The following is a 14,425-nucleotide window of genomic DNA, read 5'->3' as shown; positions in this document are numbered from 1 at the left end:
TAATATCATATCGTTGACGTCTGATAAAATAGGGTGGAAATTGCTGTACTTTTTATATATGTTTAGGGGTATAAAGCCCCCCAGCATTAAGCTGTGGAGCAGTGGAAAGGTATTTTCTGAAATGCTGGTGATCCATTATCCCAAAACATTTGGGATGAGTTAGGGTGTTGGGATAAGGTGGAGGTGATCGTTTAACATCCTAACTAACTCACTAACGCTCTTGTCACTGAATGCAAGTGAAAATGAATGAGCAGGTGTCCCAATACTTTTGCCCATATATTGTACATCTGTACTCCATATGTACATGAGAATTAGAGGATTTTAATTGTCTTAGTATCTTTATTAGTGTGATCCAACTGTAGTAAGTAATGCCCACTCCAACTGAAGTAACACCTCCCTCACGACTCAATACCATACAGAGAGTCTCTCTCTCTCTATCTCTCTCTCTCTCTCTTTCTGTGTCTCTGTCTCTGTCTCTCACATACAGGGAGTCACAAAGCCACAGTAATGTTGCCTGTGTCCTCCAGTGAAATCACAGAGTACCTGCCACAGATGGATTATGTACACTCAAACTCCAGGGAGAAGGCTGATCAGACAGCTTCCTCCTCTGTGTCTCATAGACTATCCTTCTCACTTGCCCAGTGTTTACAGCAGAACCTTTGAGCTGAATACACTTTTGGGAACAATCCACATGTCAGCCTAAACGCTGCAGGCACAATGGGATTATGGGAATTGTAGTTGATGATAATGATCAACAGAGGCAGGACGGAGACCAGGAAGCTACTTTCTTAATGTTTCGAATTGCAACCTGCACCAAACATGCCGCTTACCCAACACTAAAGTTGAAGGAGAATTCAACCGATTGTTCTACATTTCTTCCTAAGGGGTCAGATACAAACAAAGTCATTCCTGGTGGTGTGAAATGGTGCATATTAGATGGATCTCTCTGTGATAATGGTGATGAGAACCAGGAGTCAGTGTCTACAAAACAAATGTGGCCATTTTATTTGATATCCAAAACGACCAGTAATCGGGTATGTTTTCTGAGTTTTACAGTGCTCGTAATGGTAAATATATCGTTTTTTTCACTGTACGCAATGCATTTACTTACTTGATGGCAATGGTCCTTGACCCGCCATCCCTTAAAATCCACATAAGACAAGCATCCAGGCTTTTCTCTGTCCTGGCACCGAAGTGGTGGGACAAACTTCCCCTGGGTGTCCGAATGACAGAGTCGCTCGCTGTCTTCAAACCCAGAATGCAGACCCACCTCTTCCAAGAATACTTGGGCGAGGTGTAGTGTCGAGTATTAGGGTCTCCATATGGACTAGTATTTAGTAGTGTCTAAGCTTAGAAACCTAAGAGGTTTCTTTACAATCTAGTCTTTTCTAACTAGCTATGAATATTTTCGACGTAAACAGCGAAGCACTTTTGTAAGTCGCTAGATAAGAGCTGGATAAAAGCGTCTGCTAAATACCTTAAATGTAATCAAATGTAGATTAAATGTAGATCAACAACATAAAAAGACATAAACAGCTAAGACCCCCAGTGAGCAAGCCAACGGCAACAGTGGCAGAGTTGGAGGAAAGGCAAGACTCACAGAGGGAATCTATCCTCATCTCGTCAGAACTATTTATGAATTATTGAAAGAAGTCACAGAACCGCCACATCCACATATTGCACAATTTCCAAATAGCAATTGTTTTTCCTTTGGAACTGAATAGGGTGCAAAAGTTTGTAGACCCATCTTATGTCACATTTATATGAATACACATGTAACAGCATAACAAGCACCTTGCAACCACTTAGTAACACCATAGCTACCACCTGGAATACGACAGAATGCATCTAGCAAAACGCTTGTATGTAGCAACAGCCTACTAACTGCATGGGAGTGGGAACTACTAAGGAAATGCACTATTTTAGTTATATATAATTACACAGTTACACCATGGTGTACGTGGTTTACATTTTGGACATTTTTGTGTTTTCTTTGTCACAAAAATGTAATTAAATTAAATCATAATAAAATATACCTTCCACTAATTACAAAAACACATAAAATGTAGAATCTGCAATTTGCTTCTTTCAGTGAGCTGTGAGTTAAATAGTATTCTACTTAAACATAAGATGAGGCATTTCAAGGACTCTGCGTCCTGGGGGACCTTGCAGAATTATTTAAATATATAAAAAAATCACCTATAGCTGATCCCCTATAGATTTACAGCCTATAACCGTTGACCATATTTCACACACACTGTTTAAAACTGCTGTGTCATGCTTCATCACAGCGACGAGGGCAGGGTGACCTCGGGCCAGTGAGATGGAGTTTTGTGTCAGTTTGTGAAGCTGAACAGTTGTGAGCCAGCCACCCACTGGAATTCTTGGCTGTCTTACTGCACATTTGACATTGCAAACCACCCACACCCACATACACACACACACACACACACACACACACACACACACATATATAAACTGATTCTGACAGACAGTCTTTTAAACCCAGATACAGGATGCATCCAAAACAGGATATTATCAGACTATACATTCTACACTAGTAAATGCACTGTTAGTGGTGGTGAAGTTGTGCCACTCTCTTTAGTGTGGTAGTTTAGTAAACTGGAATGGAAAAAATTGAAAACTTGCTAGAGTCGAATAATGAGTTCAGTACAGGGAAATGAAGTACCATGAACCACACAGCACTGTTGTCTTGTCCTGTATATCGTCGCTGTGCAATGAAAAGCATGTATCTCCAAAACTGTGGATTTACAGGAGAAGGAAGAAACTTTGAATGGGAGTCAATGTAAAATAAGAATAATACTTTACAGCATTTCTTCTGGTCTGTTAATCCAGAATTATTTACACAGTATACAGAACAGCTACAGGGTTCAAACCATGGAGAAAACTAAACATGGAGATACATGGACAGCAGCACTATCCTGTATAACCAAAACATTTTAGATAGCAGGGCTGACAGGTTACATTACATTGTAAAATCAGCTTGACGGAAAGTATCCATGCTAGACTAGACAGCTATCCAAATAGCTAATTAACGAACAATTTGCCTGAACTACCACAAACTAGAGCGAATTACACCTCAGAAAAGAATTGCATGTGAAGAAGCCAAACCTGGAGCTAAAAGCCACCCAACTACCATCACTTCAGCTAGCTGAACTGCATACGACACATAGAGGACATTGAGAGAACAATAATACTATATGATACTATCTGGTAATTATAATGTTATTGCTAAAAACAAAGCTATGCTATGCTACATAGATCTCGTGAGCCATTGTGATGTAAAGCCAAACATATGTATGTCTTATAATTGTTTGGGGCTTGCAAAACCTTTTTGGTTTCTCCATCAGCGTTTCTTCCCAGACCCTTTCCACCATTACTTTACCACTGTGTTCAGCCTGTTCTGTTCAAAGGTTTCTTAATTAAAGACTGGGGTTAATCTGGCCTTGAGGGGTGAGCTATGGATCACAACAATTTTGCTAGTTAACATGCCAGCAGGGAAATGATTTTAGCGTTTTTTCCAGTCTTCAATAACTTCACTTGTAGCAGGGATTAGTGTAAACGGATTGTGTAAAGACACAAGTAGATAACAGTTAACACTGCAGCAGTCACAGTAAACCAAGCCATTACACTGCATACAATTTCAGTGCTAAATTACAGGATCAACATTAACATGCAGGTCAAAGACCGACAGAGCAAGAGCAAACATCAGTCTGGTAAACCAGCACATACAGTCATTTTCCATTAGATTTGTAAAGAGCCACTGAAATGAATAGTACAGAAACAATCATGACAACAGCTGGCAGGCGTGTGGAGAAAATGATACATCATTACACATCAAAAGACAACAAAGAAGCAATTTCCCACCTCTTCACAAGTACATCTCAGCAACACATCTATGTGAGTAACTGCATCACTTCATTTGAGCTGCTTAGAGGGCATAGATCCATCTCACACAGCTTTGCTACTCTCTAATCAGAAATATTTGATGCAACAGCTCTACACACATCAGAAACAGCCATAAACTGGGTTAAACACTTCCATGAATCAGAGGCTAACTAGACTGCAAGCCCTAATCATAGCTGATCACAGGTTCTGACAGTTGCAGTTTGTTTTCCCATGTGCATGAGCTTTACTAAACCCTCCTTACATATATACATGAATAATGTATTTTAATCTAGAGAGACAACATGTCTAAAGAGGTATATTGGTATCAGTAGATACTGGTATCAGGCTAGCATCAGAAAAACAAAGATTGTATAGTTTTTGATCTAATTATGTAATAAATCTAGCTCTTGTTGTGTGATGCCATATTATTAGCTGTATATTTCCTCAGCGATCTAGATGGTTGCATAGTTTGAGCATGATAACCTACTTTTAGAAACCATAGTAACTCCTAAATGTCCCCCTAAATGGTAACACTATTTTCATTTGAAATATACAGATGAATAATGGCAACTATTGAAAACACTTAAGCCCTGTTGGCTCCTTATTCGAGTGAATCTCACATGTTACTTATCAGTTTTGGTTCATTTCATGTATGCCTCCAAAACTTGCATACATCCATCCCACTAGCAAAAGCCTTTTTAGCCCTAAACCTGTAACACAGTAAAACACAATGGCCAAATTGGGAAAATAGTTGGTGAAAAATAATAGGGTATAATGATATATATGTAATATGCTTGTAAAAACACAATTTTCTAAGTTAATGTATACATTAAACAGCAAAAATACTGAATAATTGCATTCTATGGCACATTTACAAATAAAAATTGGATTGGTATTGGTTGATACTCATATATCAGAATCTATATTGTATTTGATAAGAAAATGTGGAGAGTGCCATCTCTATCTATGTCTCCAATACACATGATTTCTCAACAGTTAAATACATGCAGTGTTTTGTTTACAGTTTCTGCCTTAGCTGGAATAGGTGAATGCTGACTGGCTGCAATCATTTGTCACAAATGATGCCACAAATGGACATCAACACAGCTAGATAACTAACCTAAGAGCTTGCCTGCTCGGTAGCATTACTTGTGTTGAACTAAGTCTCTTGAAGCTTCAGATATGCTATGAAAAAATAATTACATCTCTAGAAGATACATGGCAAGGTCATTTATGTTCCTCAGGCTCTTTGCAGAGCTGGAAATCAAGTTCCTGCATGTTGCAGAATGGTCATTTTACTTTCTGTTTCTGTTCCTCTGTTGTTCTGCTCTTAGTTCTGCTTTTAGGCAGTGTAAGCCATCATAGTTAATGGAGGAATTGGCAATGTTGGTGTTATATATATATATATATATATATATATATATATATATAAATCAAATAACCAGTAAACACATTCTGCCGCACAATGTATCTTTCATGTATCTATCAACAGGGGTGCTGCCAAACATTTTAGCCCCCATGAAAAGATATTGCACTGGTTCCCAACTCCCCACCACCCCACCGTCCCAGGCCAAGCCCACTCTAAAAATGAAACAATTTTGCAGCAATTACAGTGTTTGAATTCTTCTTATTATAAAGATTTAATTAATTAATTCTTATTATTATTACTACTATTAGTCATAATAATAATAATAATAATAATAATAATAATTAGCATGGACCCCCTGTAATTATTTAAATGAAGTGCTTGCAATTACAAACTGCACCTGTTTTGAGGGCAGACTGCACCGTTTCATTTAAATGGAAGGGGTGAGGCAAATCAGGCTTTGGATGTATAAATAAAGGAAAACAATTTAATATTTTTTTTTATGTTTTAAATGAATTATGAAAGTTTAATAGTTAAAAATATAATTTTAGGGACCCTGCCAATCACAGGCCCTTGGAATCATTCTAAGATTGAATCGTTCCCATACAGTGCCCCTGTCTGTAAACGCATACTCATAAACACATGAAATTTGACCAGGGGTGCACACATACACAACAATCCTCTGCAACTGAGCCAAGTGACAGTAGAGAAGTTTCATTCACAACTCTCCTGTTTGGCTGAGCTTCACAGTCCCTCACTGGAGACACCACACTGAGTGTTACTCAATTCCTTGACTTGATCTCATAACACAACAATGAGCAGCCAAGAAACAGAGAGCCATGTGTATTCAGAAATCAATGACATATTGTAGTACCAACAAGTACTCTTTGAATACTGACGTTAAAGTGATATATGCCACGGTGGGCCAGTAATGGTGGGACAGTCTCTGTCTTGCGGTGTTCTACAGCACTCTATAAAATGCAACAATGACTGTAAGGAAAAACTCCATGTCAGCTTGGAGCATATGTCTAAAGTCTGAGGAAGAAGGGGAGGAGATCAATTCTGCTCATTGATCATCTCAGCATCCTTCATGACAAGGACGTCAGAGCAGAGCATTGTGTACATCAATGCAGACAAATGACACCTGATTGCTAGATTGCTCTACGGAAAAGTCTTAAAAACCGAAGGATAATTTTTTAGTTGTTCATTTGAAGGCTTATCATTCAGTAAACACCAGAGATGGAGACTCGAGTCAGCGACTCCCTTGAATTACATGCTGAATGACTCGCATTACAACTCGGACATGAGACATACAAAATTTAAGGCTAAGAAAATTAACAATCAAATCTGGTTCTACACAGTTGCAGTGCCGCAGCTCTCAGTGACACCAGTCACGGAACGTTCAGTACAGCTCTTAAAACCTGCAGTTGGAGAGCTAGACCAAAGATCCACATGCATTCGGTTGAAGGAGTTTGGTGTGCTCTCCTTGCGTCAGTGTGGGTTCTTTCTGGGTACTTAGGTTTCCCACGAACATGACAGTAGGTCATGTACTAAACTCTCCTAATTTTGGCTATGCTAAATTGCACCTAAGTGTGAGTGAATGGTTGTGGGTGGTCCCCTATGATGGACAGGTGACCTGTCCAGGAGGTATTCCTGCCCTGCACCCAATGATGCCGGTTAGGCTTCCGACCCACTGCAACCCTGACCGGGAAATAAGCAGATAAGAAGATGGATTGCTGAATGTAGTTTGGATAACAAGTATGCTAGCAAGCATATTACCTAATCTACGTGAAGATTTAGCCAATTACAGATCACATTACTTTAAATTTTCCATTTTACAGTTGTTTTGAGACGACTGATTTGAGACTCAACTTAGACCCTCAACCTATGGTAACCATTAAATATTATTCAGCAGCTGCTATGAATCTAATATTGTTGCTGACACTCTATAACATTGTGTCTCAATTTTTGTCATATCTACATATTCTGTGGATTTGTATATTGTTTGGCTCCTTTAATGGGTTGAGGTTTAAAGGATTACATTTATCATTCAGCTGTTATAAGCACCTTGTGTTACATGTGTTCTTCCTTCTCTAATAATTGATTACATGTCCTCTTTACCTCAATTATCAAAACAGTTCTGATAGGTACGAATTACATCTATGTAACTTGATATTTTACCCCACTCTTCTACTTCTACAACTTTGGGCAGAACAGGATGACCACTGGGTGCGTAGGTCTAAATGTGTGTGTGACTGGTTTAGCAGATATGATAGAATACTCTTTCACTGGCCATCACCAGGCCTTAGTCCTAGTTCTCAACTTGGTGAAACACTGGAACACCAGGTGAAACAATGGAACACCAGGTGGAATACCGAGATACCAGGTTAAAATAATGAGATACCAGGTGAAACACTGGAACGCCAGGTGGAATAATGAGATACCAGGTTAAAATAATGAGATACCAGGTTAAAATAATGAGATACCAGGTGAAACACTGGAACACCAGGGTGAAATACTGAGATACCAGGTGAAACACTGGAACACCAGGTGAAAAAATAAGATACCAGATGAAACACTGGAACACCAGGTGGAATACTGAGATACCAGGTGAAATAATGAGATACCAGGTGAAACACTGGAACACCAGGTGGAATACTGAGATACCAGGTGAAATAATGAGATACCAGGTGAAACACTGGAACACCAGGTGAAAAAATAAGATACCAGGTGAAACACTGGAACACCAGGTGGAATACTGAGATACCAGGTGAAATAATGAGATACCAGATGAAACACTGGAACACCAGGTGGAATACTGAGATACCAGGTGAAATACTGAGATACCAGGTGAAACACTGGAACACCAGGTGAAATAATGAGATACCAGGTGAAACACTGGAACATTAGATGAAGTATTGAGATAACAGGTGAAAATCTTAAATGTACATTCTGTTTATAGAAAAGTGGACTACAATGATCAAGGCGCCCAAGGAGACCAATGCAATCCTGACCTGACCAAGTAAATGATCCCAGCAAATCATTTAGTCATTTTTTGTAACAGAGTTATAGTAAAATGTCCAGTGGCAGGATACTGAAGTGTGCATGAATCCTGATGGACAGAAGTAAAGCATTATGAGGCTTTTATAGGGCGTTTCACAATGCTAATGTTATGAATTGCTGCACTGAACTGTAATGAAACTTCCAGAAGCAGACATGAGTTCGGTTTGCAGACATGTGGCACTGCAACAGACAGGAAACACACTAAGAAGGTGAGAGGAGTCTCCATGGAGACGGCCACTATTCCAGAAAGTGTGATGGTCAAGTGCAATGTCTGGGCCCCGCTCCATGTTCTGTTAGAAGAGCGGCACTGTGGAGCAGGGAAGCAGACTACATGCTAAGAATTTGAAACAGCAGGAATAGTAAGATTTTACATCATTCTGTCCTATAATAACACCACCGAGGAGTGTAATGCTACATCTGCAGAAAGAGGGTGCACAACACAACCAACCCCCAATGTTAAATGAATGTGTACAGAGTTGTGAGCCCAGCTGCACATGAATGAACACCATAGGCAAAGAACCTCAATCAATATTGTAGATTGTAGAACACTGGGGATTTTGTGTGTGTGTATGTGTGTGTGTGTTCCCAGCGAGTACAAGGTCACACCAGGCCCTGAAACGCAGGGCTTCCTGCACCTGTCACGACACACGAAGTGAGCTCACAGCAGATCTCCATCAAGTGCCACCAAACAAGCAATGCACCAAGCAATGCATCACCAAACGGCTCGTGCCAACACGGAAAACGCAGGAAACGAGCACGTCACATCAACGCACGTGCAACACCTGGAAAATAAAACACACGCGCGCGCACGCACACACACACAAACACGAAGCCGCGCACGCGTGCACGCGCGCTGCAGGCGAACGTCAACATCTGCTGTGCGCACTCACCGCAGTCTCAGCTGCACGCGCACTGCGCGGTCCTGACGATGCAGAAGACGCATGCAGCCACACTGCAGCGCCGCGTGCATGATAAAGATGGCAGGACGAGGTGTGTGAGTGTGTCCTTCGCGCCAGTCCTTCGCGTGTCCTACGCTCGGAAATATCCTTGGGATGATGTTGTCAGCGGCTCAACGAGGCTCCTTCAGCGCTTCCTCATCGTGGCGCCGGTCCTCTCGCGCCCCCCGCCCCCACGGGCCGGATGGTGGGAGAGAGAGGGTAATAGCAGCTAGTACAGGAGGCAGCAATAGGAGCGAGGGATGCTGACCGGCGCGTGAGATCTGGCAGGAGGGCCGCGCGAGAGGAAAGACGACCGAGATGAAAGCAGCTGCGTAATGCTACGTTGGCTCGTCTTAAAGGGGAAGGACGCTCGAGACTAAAGAAGATAGGAGAGGGACGGAGGGAGGGAGAGAGGAGGGGGGGGGTGGGGGTGGGGGTAATACTTAATGAGCATATTTTATCCATAATAATCCAGTTTTTTCCATTGTAGATCAGCCATAACATTAGTACCACCTGCCTCAACAAATCTGAGACGTGGACTCCACAAGACCTCTGAAGGCATCCTGTGGTCTCTGGCACCCAAAGTGTTAGCAGCAGATCCTTTATGTCCTGTAAGTTGTGAGGTGGGATCTCCATGGATCATATCAATGAGCCTTAGGTGCCCATGACCCTGACGCAGATTCACCAGTTGTCCTTTCCTGGACCACATACCTGAATAACCCCACAAGACCTGCCTGTGGAGATGTACAGTCGGCTAGCATCACACTTTGGCCCTTGGCAAAGTGGCTCAGATCCATAAGCTTGCCCATTTTCCCTGCTTTTACCACACCATCTTCATGAACTGCCTAATATATCCCACTCCTTGACAGACGCCACTGTAGAGTGGTGCTCATGCCAAATCTTAGGCCTCAGTATAGCATAAACATCCACCATGTTACCATGTCAGTTTTTATAAGGAACCATTAAAGAGGTCTGCTTCCCTTAACACAGACATAAGACAGACTATACCGACCTGCTTTTTAAGGGGTTCAAAGCACCAGACACTTCAACTTACCAACTGATGATTCTAGTCTCTATTCTCTGGGAACTCCAGTATCCTACAGTGATATAGTCGCTGTGTCACATAACCTATCAACAGCCTACAGGATGAAATCCAGCAGTCCTGTCACTGAAACATAATACACGGTTGCCTGGCTGATTATATTAAATGTTGGGTGGTTTGTCGCACGCCGCACATTTGATACCCACACCCCGACTGTTTAGATTGATTTGGTCTAATTTAGTCTTACTGTCTGTAAAAATAGCTTGGCTTAACTTATTTGGAGCAGCTCTGAAGTGCTTATTACTGATTGGCTGATTGATCTGAAAGCATGTATCACATTCCTAAAGTAATAAACAACACGGAATAGGCTTTGAATAGAGCTGGAGATTGGTTTCAAACCTGGGGCATGCATCATTGACACCACTGACTGTTCACTCACACATATACACAATGGTTGAAACAGTAACGGCTTTTTCAAACCTGTTTTTCATTTCATTTTGAAACAACAAAATCCTTTTTTTCCATTAAATGCTAATTCCTGATATGATAATATATAGATATGAATTACTAATTTGAGTGTTTTCTCATACACAGAATGAAAAAAATAAACTGTATTAATTTCAGAGCACACCTAAAATCATGCAGCGACACAAAGGCCAGTAAAACTCACAATTTTCACAGATTTCTTTTGTTCCAAAAAAAAAAAAATCCAACTCAATGACCACTAATTCTGGCTTTACCAGGGCTATCTAATTGGGGAGTGTAGTGTTGTTGTGCAAAGCCAACCAGCATTCAGTAGCTCACCAGCGAACCAGCACTCTACGTACTGTTCCCTTGTACTGTTTGTTCCTTTAATAACTACCGCTTGTCCTTTCTAGCTATTTGTCTTTCAGCACCACGGACAGTACCAGTCTTCTAGGCGCCGCATTTCAGAACAACGAACATTTTTCACTTTGAACAATGAATATTCAAGTAGTGCACAATCAGGGTGTACATATACAGTGGTCTTACCCTCTCTTTTAAATTTGTACATGCTGTAGTTCTTCACTTAGTAATGTATACAAAGATAATAGGATCTCATACAGAGCACAGCATCACAATATTACAGCCATATCATAGTTAATGAACGTGTAGTGTATTTATGTTTTCATCCTTTTTCATTTTAAAATCAGTATTTGGCCATAAAGAAGTTTTTATTGAAAGTTTTGCATACAAAAATAATGATAATATAGTAATTAGTTTATACACTAAGTGAAGTACGGTGGTGGACATGTGAAATTTGACTGCCTCTACATGCACAGTAGCCCTTAAGGGACATTTTTTTCAAGCTTTTTATCTAGTTATTATTTCTAAAACATATAATTCTGGTAAAAATGTAGGTATTTTTTGTTAGTAAAAAATATGAAAACACTGTAAAAAAGGTAAAGGTGCACGTATTTGTCACTGTACAGTGCACAGCGAAATGTCTCCTCCGCATTTAACCCATCTGTGGTAGCGAACACACACACTAGTGAACTAGGGGCAGTGAGTACATACACACACCCAGAGCAGTGGACAGCCAGCTCCAGCACCCAGGGAGCAGAGAGGGTAAAGGGCCTTGCTCGGGGCCCAAGCCCGGGAATCTAACCCACAACCCTGTTATCGATAGCCCGGAGCTCTAACCGCTGAGCCACCACTGCCCCACCACTGTATTGTAGTTAGTCCTGGATGTAACAAATTCGATCTATGATGGAAAGTGTTAGTACAGAGAATAGCCCTGTCAGTTTGTACAGAAGTCCATGTATTTACTGAACAATACATGTATTTTAAATGTTAATTTTTTTCATTTATTGTATTGGAAGAAAAAAAATACACATTTATCGTATGTTAAATTAAACTAAATGTAATTAAACCAGGAGTGTTGTGTCCAGTGGTCCAATTTGCATAAGATTGTGTATAAATACCTGTTCATCATCATCAGCTGTAAAATTCTGATGATTCAATTGATCATTACATCAAGTTCTAAAAATTGAACCTGAGGGAAGTTGGTGTATAACTTTATCACTATTTAACCGTGTAAATGTATATTTTTGTACACAAAAATGTTTAACAAAAAGTTAAAATAAATAAAATAAACACTTTATTTAGTTTAATGCTGCAGAAGCAAGGGTCCAGGGTCCCAGTGTTCCAAAACATCTGGCATGACACAGTGCTGAGTCTGGGGGCAGTTAAAAGGCCATGAAGTACCATTGGACAGTTACTGTGCACCAGCTTTCCCCAACCTAATAGATATGTTCTCCTGATGAGCATCAAATGGGGGTTGGCAGTAATGATAGTAATAGTAGTAGTGTAAATATGACTTGAAACTGCATTCTGTTCAAGCCCTCATGGCCACAAGCTATGAGTCAGCAGAACCCAAATATAATGCACTTCACCTCATCTTGCATAAAACAGAACATGAAAGCAAGCAGCTCACAAATACTAGACAAATTAGACAACCATGGACGGAGGAAAAGCTTACAGGATAAATACGCTTTAATCCCCCCAGTCATTCCAGCCCTCAGAGGGGAATGGAATGCTCAGTTAAGAGCTGCACAGAAGTGTTTATTTCCAGGAAGTGAGACCAAGAACTATAGGGACAAGAGCATGCTTCACAGTTTCCAAAACAAAGCTGAAAGCCATTATGAAGCAGGCAGAGATGCTCCCAAGCCTGCAAGGATAAAGCAGCTGAGAAAATCTCGAGCTTAGATGCAGTCTTGGCTGATTTACATGTTCGGTATCTGAACTAGTTGAACTGGACTGAGACTAACTGCTCAGCAATCTCATCTCCTCTTTTTAATGCACACCAAATAATTACATTTTTAAAATGCATCCCAATGTTAAATTATTTTATGCACACAAAGCTATGTGGTTTACTTTAAATTACTTACTTTATTCTATAAAGATAGAAGTAAACCTCTCAGTAGAACTGGAAGGTGAGACATCCATTATAAATAACCGTTCAAATTTTAAGTATATTTTTTAACTAAACACTGAAGATTTGAGGGGTTTTGCCTATAAACATTTTCTCATTGGCCAACAACATTGGCCAGGTTTATGCTTTTGCTGTTCCAAACCTGGCTAGTGTGCCCCCAAGAGGTTAACTTCAGTTCAGCTGCGTCTGGAACTCTTCATCTCAATTAATGATGAAATTGTGAAAATTTTAAAAGTGCTGGGAGGGCAGGAGTCCAGCGGATATTAAGAGTGGTTATACTCTTTAAATGTTTAAAGGGAGGTCTGTCTATGCCATTTCACCAAATTGTTCTATAATAAAAAAATACATGAATTGATATTTGTAGCAAATAATAATAATAATAACTTTTTTTATTTTTAAAATTTCAATAATAAATATTTTAAACATTCCTAATTCATGACAAAATAAATAAATGTTAAAACTTTTTTCTGATTGGCAAAAAAGTAAACACCCAGAGCCTCTACATATTTGCCTCTGCATATCCTCCACCCCCTGTATTTACATGAAATGGTTCAGTCCACCCTCAGAACAGGTGCGAATTGTAATTGCCAGCAGTGTGATTGAGATGGGACTGAAGCATCTTGTCACTCAATTTTTTCACTCAAATTTCAAGCTACGTGGATGTAGTTTGTGAGTGGTGGAAATGAACCTAGTAGCTTAGTCTATAGTGAAATAGTCTATAGTTATTTTATATCCTTACAAAAAGGCAGTCTTTTCGTTTCACTCCTCTTTGCCTCCCCATCCCCATTTTACAGCCCTAGTCCTGACTGAAGAAGAAGATGACTTATCAGTTGGCATAATTCCAGGGGCTCAGTGAAAATTTATTTTATTATTATTATTTTAAAAATGTAAACCTAAGAATTTTCAATATTCTGCTTCAAAACAGAAACAAACCCATATGTTTTTTTATAATTATCCTTGTTGGTTTTTGCTGGGGGCTGGGTTAACTGGTCACCCCCCAAGATGCCAGTGCTGGTTGTCCAGCATAACAGCATCTAAAACATAATATATGCTGGTTTTGCTGGTGACCAGTCATGCTATTTTTATTTCCAGCAGGGCAATTTATTTTCAGTGTTTTACAAACAGTGTTTTTTGTTTGTTTTTTGCTGTGTTTT

The 14,425-nt window shown here is 40.1% G+C and overlaps 1 protein-coding gene across 3 annotated transcripts in view; it reads right to left on the bottom strand.

Moving 5' to 3' along the window:
* The window catches only part of snphb (syntaphilin b), a 28,586-nt gene extending 18,972 nt beyond the window's left edge, over positions 1 to 9,614 (bottom strand). For all 3 annotated transcript variants that reach the window (XM_072656353.1, XM_072656352.1, XM_072656354.1), the window contains exon 1: positions 9,229 to 9,614. The gene's annotated coding sequence lies outside the window, so the exon portion shown is untranslated. The remainder of the gene's footprint in view (positions 1 to 9,228) is intronic.
* Between the last annotated feature and the right edge of the window lie 4,811 nt (positions 9,615 to 14,425).

The sequence above is a fragment of the Salminus brasiliensis genome, chromosome 14 (assembly GCF_030463535.1).
Source record: "Salminus brasiliensis chromosome 14, fSalBra1.hap2, whole genome shotgun sequence".
Taxonomy (NCBI): domain Eukaryota; kingdom Metazoa; phylum Chordata; class Actinopteri; order Characiformes; family Bryconidae; genus Salminus; species Salminus brasiliensis.
This window is presented reverse-complemented; position numbering and strand designations above follow the sequence as displayed.